This window comes from Salvelinus sp. IW2-2015, unplaced genomic scaffold (genome assembly GCF_002910315.2).
Source record: "Salvelinus sp. IW2-2015 unplaced genomic scaffold, ASM291031v2 Un_scaffold6395, whole genome shotgun sequence".
In the NCBI taxonomy this organism is placed as follows: Eukaryota; Metazoa; Chordata; class Actinopteri; order Salmoniformes; family Salmonidae; genus Salvelinus; species Salvelinus sp. IW2-2015.
Genome location: NW_019947657.1, coordinates 4287 through 14442, shown reverse-complemented (window position 1 = coordinate 14442; position 10156 = coordinate 4287). Strand labels below are relative to the sequence as shown.

Here is a 10156-nt window from a genome sequence, read left to right as displayed (position 1 = left end):
GTTGTTGTGTTGAGAGAGATCCATACCACATTAACTGATTACCTGTACCCACCAGAGAATCTCCCCAATACTTCACATACCCTGATACCTGTACCCACCCAGAGAATCCCCCAATACTTCACATCACTGATACCTGTCCCACCTAGAGAATTCCCCAATATTCACATAACCTGATACCTGTACCCACCTAGAGAATCACCCCCAATATTCACCATACCTGATACTGTTACCCACCAGAGAATCCCCCAATACTTCACATAACTGATACCTGTACCCACCTAGAGAATCCCACCACATACATTCACATACCTGATACCGTACCCACTAGAAGAATTCCAAAAACCCCCCCAATAAACTATTCAACGCCATTAAACCTGTACACTGTACCCCCTAGAGAATCCACAATACTTCACATACCTGATACCTGTACCACCTAGAGAATCCCACCAATACTTCACATACCTGAACCTGTACCCACCTAGAGAATCCACCATACTTCACAACCTGATACCTGTACCACACTAGAGAATCCCACCAATACTTCACACACCTGATACCTGTACCCACCTAGAGAATCCCCCCAATCTTCTCACCTGATACCTGTACCCACCTAGAGAATCCACCAATACTTCACATACTGATACCTGTACCCACCTAAGAATCCCCATACTTTCACATACCTGATACCTGTATCCACCTAGAGAATTTCCCAATACTTCACACACCTGATACCTGTACCCACCTAGAGAATTCCCAATACTTCACATACCTGATACCTGTACCCCACTAGAGATCCCACCCATACTTCACATAACTGATACTGTACCCACCTAAGAATCGCACCAATACTTCACACACCTATACCTGTTACCCACCTAGAGAACCCCACATACTTCACATACCTGATACCTGTACCCACCCAGAGATCCCCCATACTTCACATACCTGATACCTGTACCCACCTAGAGAATCGCACCAATACTTCTCACACCTGATACACTGTACCCACCTAGAGAATCCCCCCAATACTTCACACACCTGATACCTTACCCACTAGAGAATCGCACCAATACTTCTCACACCTGATACCTGTACCCACTAGAGATCCCCCCATACTTCACACACTGATACCTGTACCCACCTAGAGAATCGCACCAATACTTCTCACACTGATACCTGTACCCACTAGAGATCCCCCAATACTTCACACACCTGATACCTGTTACCCACTAGAGAATCGCACCATACTTCTCACACCTGATACCTGTACCACCTAGAGAATCCCCCAATACTTCACCACCTGATACCTGTACCACCTAGAGAATCGCACCAATACTTCTCACACCTGATACCTGTACCCACCCAGAGAATCCCACCAATACTTCTCACACCTGATACCTGTACCCACCTAGAGAATCGCACCAATACTTCTCACACCTGATACCTGTACCACCTAGAGAATCACCCAATACTTCACATACCTGTACCTGTACCCACCCTAAGGATCCCACCAATACTTCACATACCTGATACCTGTACCACCTAGAGAATCCCACCAATACTTCACATACCTGATACCTGTACCCACTAGAGAATCGCACCAATACTTCTCACACCTGATACCTGTACCACCTAGAGAATCCCACCAATACTTCACATACCTGATACCTGTACCCACCTAGAGAATCGCACCAATACTTCTCACACCTGATACCTGTACCCACCAGAGAATCCCACCAATACTTCTCCACACTGATACCTGTACCCACCTAGAGGAATCGCACCAATACTTCTCACACCTGATACCTGTACCCACCTAGAGAATCACCCCAATACTTCACATACCTGATACCTGTACCCACCTAGAGAATCCCACCAATACTTCACATACCTGATACCTGTACCCACCTAGAGAATCCCACCAATACTTCACATACCTGATACCTGTACCCACCTAGAGAATCCCACCAATACTTCACATACCTGATACCTGTACCCACCTAGAGATCCCACCAATACTTCACATACCTGATACCTGTACCCACCTAGAGATCCCACCAATACTTCACATACCTGATACCTGTACCCACCTAGAGAATCCCACCAATACTTCACATACCTTATACCTGTACCCACCTAGAGAATCCCACCCATAGTTCTCACACCTGATACCTGTACCCACCTAGAGAATCCCCCAATACTTCTCACACCTGATACCTTACCCACCCAGAGAATCTCCCCAATACTTCACATACCTGATACCTGTACCCACCTAGAGAATTCCCCAATACTTCACATACCTGATACCTGTACCCACCTAGAGAATCCCCCCAATACTTCTCACACTGATACCTGTACCCACCAGGAATCTCCCCAATACTTTCACACCTGATACCTGTCACCACCTAGAGAATCCCCCCAATACTTCTCACACCTGATACCTGTACCCACCAGAGATCTCCCCAATACTTCACATACCTGATACCTGTACCCACCTAGAGAATCACCCCAATACTTCACATACCTGATACCTGTACCCACCCAGAGAATCCCCCCAATACTTCACATAACTGATACCTGTACCCACTAGAGAATCTCCCCAATACTTCACATACCTGATACCTGTACCCCACTAGAGAATCCCACCAATACTCTCATACCTGATACCTGTACCCACCAGAGAATCCCCCCAATACTTCACATAACTGATACCTGTACCCACCAGAGATCCCCCCAATACTTCACATAACTGATACCTGTACCCACCCAGAGAATCTCCCCAATACTTCACATACCTGATACCTGTACCCACCCAGAGAATCCCCCAATACTTCACATAACTGATACCGTGTACCCACCTAGAGAATCTCCCCAATACTTCACATACCTGATACCTGTACCCACCTAGAGAATCCCCCAATACTTCACATACCTGATACCTTACCCACCAGAATCCCCCCAATTACTTCACATAACTGATACCTGTACCCACCTAGAGAATCTCCCCAATACTTCACATACCTGATACCTGTACCCACCTAGAGAATCCCACCAATACTTCTCATACCTGATACCTTACCCACACCAGAGAACCCCCAATACTTCACATAACTGATACCTGTACCACCCAGAGAATCACCCCAATACTTCACAATGTGGTGTGTATCTTCTCATATATTAATATTAGTATATAGTATGTCGTTTTTAATTGTGAGTGACAGTAATTGTGAGTGACAGTTAACTGTGAGTGACTGTTGCACCTATTCCTTTCTAGTGTGTATCTTCTCAACCGTGGACATGATCAGATCACTCCGTGTGTTACTGCCTCGGTTGTTCTGTGTCTCACATGGTAAAAGGTTGATCATGATCATGGATTGACTGGACTAGGCTATGAGCTTCATTAGAACGTGTTCATCAATCATACTGAGTGTTAGCTGGGGTGTGTGAGATATGCAGCTATTGATTTACAGTACCCCGCATGCCACTGTTTGATCATGTGGCACAACCACCCCAAGGTGATCGTGATCTCAGGAGTGACGCATCATTGCAGATGGACAGTTGCATGACGTTCCAATGTTTATCCGTTCGTTCCTGTCTTTCCCCAGGGTGCCGTGGACCGGCATCATACGGTAACACAGGGAGTCTCTTGATCCTGTGCACGGACGCCAGCGGTAGGAACGCGTCAGCAGGGAGAATACTGGCGATCACTAAGGGGAAAGACTACGTGAGTTCCTTCTTCTAATGGTTTCCCTAACAACACTGAGGATGTGTCCCAAATGCACCCTATTCCCTATATAGTGCACTACTTCTGAGCAGAGTGCATGAGCCCTGTTAAAAGGGTGCACTTTATAGCGGACAGCAGGGGAGAGGGTAGGGAAGACTGCCATTTGGGACCTTTAGGAGCCTGAGAATGCCCTTTGGGAGTCTGTCTGGAATACATCAATGGGACATTAATGTTGCTTGTTATGAAAATAGCTCTGTCTGCCTTACAGTCTCATTTCATGTCCTCTCTCACCTTGGGAACGTGTGGAAGAATCTGATGGAATTCCTCACAAATTACCTTTTTGGATAACCTTTCATTTTACTGTGTGTTCTGCACGAGAAAAACGATGTCTGTTTTTTTGGAATACAACTGGATTCTTTCCTATTGTGAGAATGCGGTATTTGGTCAGCKTCCAACTTGTTCAGTACACAGTGTATCTGAGTAAAAAAAAAAAAGTATCAGAAGTTATTGTGATCCARAAACGATTCGTCCTCGCATATCGTTGCCAGGGGAATGTGAGTTTGGATTTATAGTTGTCAGCCACGATGAATATCTTGATGATGTGTTAGTATAGTTGAAAGCACACTAAACAGAGCCATGAGGACCTGGGGTTCATATTCTCCTTGGTGCACGTCAAAAGAGCATAATCGACCCCAGAACACTCTTTCTAACACAATGAAGAAATTAGTGCTTATGTTTGGTTTGAATCATGTAGAGCTGTTTGTTTGATTCTAATAACCACACAATGAGTGCTATTTCAGCCACCCACAAAACAACCCCCCCTAACCCCCACCCAGCCCCTCAGCCTAGTTTAAAGCCCCCACCCATTCCATTGGCCACCTCTCACCCAGGACGATCACTGATTGGGCCAAATTACCCCAGAGCCCGGCCCCGATTATACTATTGCCATGATGYAGGTGGAGTTCATTACCTATCTGATTACACCCTAATAGGGGCGAGAACTCCTCACATCATAATGTCCATTATTCCCATAATGACTACATAACGATTTACATTCATGTTGTCCCAAAAATACACTAAAACTCCATCATCAACCTCCTGCGCTATTTAGTTCAACCATCACTTAATACGTTCAGTTTCAACGTTAATGAAGAGGTATTGTGGCGGTTAAAGCCCTACATCGACATTACATTAATGAAGAGGTATTGTGGCGGTTATTAAAGCCTACATCGACATTACATTAATGAAGAGGTATTGTGGCGGTTAAAGCCCTACATCGACATTACATTAATGAAGAGGTATTGTGGCGGTTAAAGCCCTACATCGACATTACATTTTAATCCAGTTTAGCAAAGTTGTTTTTAACAAGGCAAGGCCTCAGTCACAGTAATTGAAACCACCCTCCACTACGTACTAATGGACTCATGACAGATGGCAGTAAACATGGAACTCCTTTTCTCTTCCTACACCAACAGAGAAAACAGGACTCATTAGAGTGAGCATAAATCACACCAGGTCTCAGGGAGTCAAGTCATTAGGCTAGGGTCTGACCATGGCAGCTCCAGGTCTCAGGGAGTCACAGCATTAGGCTAGGTCTGACCATGGCAGCTCCAGGTCTCAGGGAGTCACAGTCATTAGGCTAGGTCTGACCATGGCAGCTCCAGGTCTCAGGGAGTCACAGTCATTAGGCTGGGTGACCATGGCAGCTCCAGGTCAGGAGTCACAGTCATTAGGCTAGGGTCTGACCATGGCCTCCAGGTCTCAGGGAGTCACAGTCATTAGGCTAGGGTCTGACCATGGCAGCTCCAGGTCTCAGGAGTCACAGTCATTAGGCTAGGGTCTGACCATTGTTGTCACTCTTAGAAAAAAGTGCTATCTAGACAAAAAAGATTTTCGGCTGTCCTCATAGAAGCACCCTTTGTAGAACCCCAGGATCGAAAGGGTTCTCCTAAGGCAGGGGTGTCAAAGTCAAATGGACGGAGGGCCAAAAAAAAAATTTAGCTACAAGCCGAGGGCCGGACTGTTCGAATGTTCATTGAAATTTTTTTAAATGACGCATATAGTCTAGTGAACCTAATTGAACCTACTGAAAACCTAACAAATATATTCCATATAGATCAGATAAATAAAGCAATATTTTCTATGGCTCTGTCAGTAATCTTTAATTTTCAACAGACACAAAAGACAAATTTCCTTTATATAAAAATCCCCATAACATGAACATTAAATGAAAGAAACCGGTATTCAAGGCACCATCAGTAGCTATATTTTCTATTTTAGCAAAAGTGGGCTAAATTTACTTCAAAGAAAAAAACAATAATAGCAATTTTCTATCATCCACTCAACTGAAATATTTTTAAAATATAATTGGATTGAAATACAATAAAATAAAGTGCAAAAATCTATTAATCAAAAACAACACTTTGTTTAAGGAGAAGTAACATGCAGTGAAAACAAATATTAAACTTTAACTTTTAAACTTGAACTGAGTAAAACTCTAAATATGTGATTGCACAGTAATGTTCACTTGTTTGAGGTTGAGGGTGATACTTGGTGGTGTCCCATCTTTTCCACAAGTTCATCAATGTTCGGGGTAAGGCTCTGAGCTGAGGAATCCTCAGAATTGCGTGGAGGTGTTCAGCAGTAAGTCGACTTCTGTGTGATGTTTTGTTCAGGTTCATCAAAGAAAACAGTTGTTCACACAGGTATGTGCTGCCAAACATAGACAACGTTTGAGCAGCCTGGATGCGCAGCTGGGGCATTGTGTCGGGGAGGAAACGGGCGAACTCCGCAGCACCCACTGCCATATTTTGCCCTCAGTGCATCATTGCATTGGAGGTCAATCAACTCCATTTGGAGGTTTGGTGGTGAGCTTTCCACGTCACAGCAAATGGGTTACGAGCAGTTCCAACCTGCTTTTTTGTGCTTCAAAGTCAGCAAATCGCGCGTCGAAAGTCAGCGGCAAGCATACCTATTTTATCAGCCAACTGTGCGCTCGGGAACGCACTGGTAGAGAGCTTCTCTTTCATGGTCTGGCAGCTGGGAAAGTGGCTCAAATTTTCTTTCCGCATCTGCGTCTCCCACAGAGTCAGTTTGGTTTATAATGCCTTCACTGTACTGTACATATCAGAGATGACATGATCCCGACCCTGCAGCTGCAAGTTCATTGCATTCAGATGACTCGTAATGTCACACAGAAAAGCCATTTCACACAGAAACATTTCGTCTCGGAGTTGTGTTGTGTCTTTCCCTTTGCTGTCCAGAACAGACAAATCTCCTCACGAAGCTCGAAACATCTTTGAAGCACCTTTCCCTGGCTTACCATCGCACCTCTGTGTGATAAGGCAAATGCGTCACCGTTGCATTGTGGGAAATGTAGTATTGGTGCGTGTAAAAGATCTGCGGGCTGCCGGCTTGCTGCGGTCTGCGGGCCGGTTCTAATAATAAATCAAGATCATCCCAGGGGCCGTAAAAAACCTTCTCGCGGGCCGGATGTGGCCCGCGGGCCTTGACTCTGACATATGTGTCCTAAGGGAACAGCCACAGAACCCATTTGGAACTGTGTAGGGAGTGTAGGGAATAAACCGAGGTAAACTCCCTGCAACGCCCATATTATATGAGTGTAATATCTAAGATGTAGCTAGTCATATTTTGGTCAAGCTGTCAAATGACAGCTATTTTAGGCTGAAAATAATAACTTTTGACAAATGCTATATGTTCCAAAAGGTAATATTTTTGGGAGGGTACACAAATTGACTTAAAATACCACAATCATTCTGAATTCGTTTTTTGGAGCTTGTAGAGATCTACAAGTGTCATATAGCACTATATACTGTGTATAGTGCACTATATGTACAGGGCACTACTTTTGACCAGAGCTTATGGGCCTTGGTTAAAAGAATAGTGCACTTTAAAGACAATAGGGTGCCATTTGGGGCACAACCTCTGTAATTACACTGATCTGAGGCCTGTGTATCTGTGTTTATGTAGAGAACGAGGCGTCCATCTTAATGATACTGATCTGAGGCCTGTACCTGTGTGTTTATGTAGACAACGAGGCGTCCATCTTAATGATACTGATCTGAGGCCTGTACCTGTGTGTTATGTAGACAACGAGGCGTCCATCTTAATGATACTGATCTGAGGCCTGTACCTGTGTGTTTATGTAAGACAGAGGCGTCCATCTTAATGATACTGATCTTAGCCTGTACCTGTGTATTTCTGTGAGAACGAGGCGTCCATCTTAATGATACTGATCTGAGGCCTGTGTTCTGTGTGTTTCTGTAGAGAACGAGGCGTCCATCTTAATGATACTGATCTGAGGCCTGTGTATCTGTGTGTTTTCTGTAGAAAACGAGGTGTCCATCTTAATAATACTGATCTGGGCCTGTGTATCTGTGTGTTTCTGTAGAGAACGAGGCGTCCATCTTAATGATACTGATCTGAGGCCTGTGTATCTGTGTGTTTCTGTAGAAAACAGGGTGTCCATCTTAATAATACTGATCTGAGGCCTGTGTATCTGTGTGTTTCTGTAGAGAACGAGGCGTCCATCATTGACCTGGCGACAGTGGAGGGCAGCACCTGTGGGAGGGTTCATCTAAGAGGCTGTCAGTCCAGAAGGCTCTACGGGAGCTATGTGTTCGGAGACAAGAACGGTAAGCTTATAAGTTGTAAATATTATAACAGGGTTTTTATTTATCGTCAAATGATCTAGATTAAATGTGTAGCTAGTTTGAATCAAACGTCATTGTTTTCTCATTTGGAACATTCTCAACGGTTCTAGTGTTCATTGACTTTGAATTGAACAAACACAACAGCTGTGTTCAGTAAGCCAACTTTGCTATGGTGAACGTAACTCTGAGGTAAACACTATGCCAATTGACGTCCATCCCCTGATTCTGTCCATGGTCACCGTGCCAACATAAACCCAGTGTTCCATCCACGTTGGGGGAAAACATTACTATCACATTACTGACACTACTACTGCTCAGGCTCATTCACTGTAAATGGAGACGTGATTTCCTGCCCCGGTTGGTTGATCCGTTTGGCTACGGCCTCGTGTTGTTCACACGTTTCATTGGTTGATAATTATCTTCCTCTCTTGCTGAAGTCAAACCTCGCCTTTGAATAAACAAAGGAAATAAAGACGCTGAAGGAAGTACGCTATTGAGACATCATGGCAATGTGTTTGGAAAAAGGACTCGCAGCTACTTAGTCTCATTTCAGTTTTTGAGGGGCACGTTGTTGTGAAAGGGCGAGGAGGATTTTGGCATCATGTTTATTTAGAAACCAGAAGACTTCATGCACACTAAGGCACTGAAACACAGACTGTTGTGCTGTGACCTGGAAGGAAACAATGTGTCGTTTTTGCTGACCCCTGACCTGTGCTTAATGCTGCATTACTGTAACAGTGTACTGATGTTGCGCTGTGCTTTTGTGTGTGCTCGTGTGTGTGCGTATGTGTGCGTTTCAGGAACCTGCGGATCCTCCAGAAGGGCTCAGCGGCGGCGAGGGACCAGTGGCAGGAGAAAGCTCTGTGTCTGGGGACCAGCAGCTCCTGTGGTCGTCGCTTGGTGGGACATATCCTGGGCTTTGGAGAGGACCAACTAGGTCAGTAGAACCAGCACAAAGGCTTTTCCCAAATGGCACCCTATTCCAATATAGTGGTACTTTTTGACCAGAGCACTATGGGCCTTGTTGAAAGTAGTGCACTAAATAGGGAATAGGGTGCCATTTGGGATCCAGCCCAACTCTCTCTAGTCTAAAGACTGGCCCCTACATGTATAGCCACATTATTATATGTCAATTTCTGTGTGTTTCTGGGTGTCTCTCTACATCTGAGCTGATGTTATGAGTGAAAGCTTTTGTCAACAAAGGGTCTGGATGCAGAAGATGATTGCAGAGTGTCAAGCCTTCCTGAAATCCGTGTTTACACCCAATGACAGATGTCAAAACTGTGGAAAACTCTGTTCAGAATCATTGGGGCATTGTATATGGAACAATGGTACATGTATTTACATAGTACATCCCTGGAGTGTCGATGTCAATGTTCAACATGTTTCCACTCGGTTGGGTTGAGAAACAAGACTGCTCCAATTGCCTTTCCGAGATTAGGAAGTGAGGGGAAAATGTCCGCGGAGTCTGAAATTCAAGCCGTTATTCGAGTGATATTCATGAATTGGACCAGAAAACCAACAGAGGTCACACACGCTGTGTGAGGGGAACTATACCTCCATCCCTTCCCGCCGTGTCACCTTTCCTCCATGGCACGTTCCAGCAGCAGGATATTAAAGTCTCCCTGCTTCCTGAAGGATTATATGGTCATTTCCATACGATAGCACCAGGCCTCAAGAGCCTACTGATATAGGCATGTAGTTGGCCACCTGGTGATGAATGTTTCTGATCTGTGTTATTGTTTACCACCCCTGCCAG

At 44.8% G+C, this 10156-nt stretch overlaps 1 pseudogene; it reads left to right on the top strand.

The window, feature by feature from the left end:
• Window positions 1-9334, top strand: part of LOC112078863 (hedgehog-interacting protein-like) — a 16743-nt pseudogene extending 7409 nt beyond the window's left edge.
• Window positions 9335-10156: the final 822 nt, after the last annotated feature.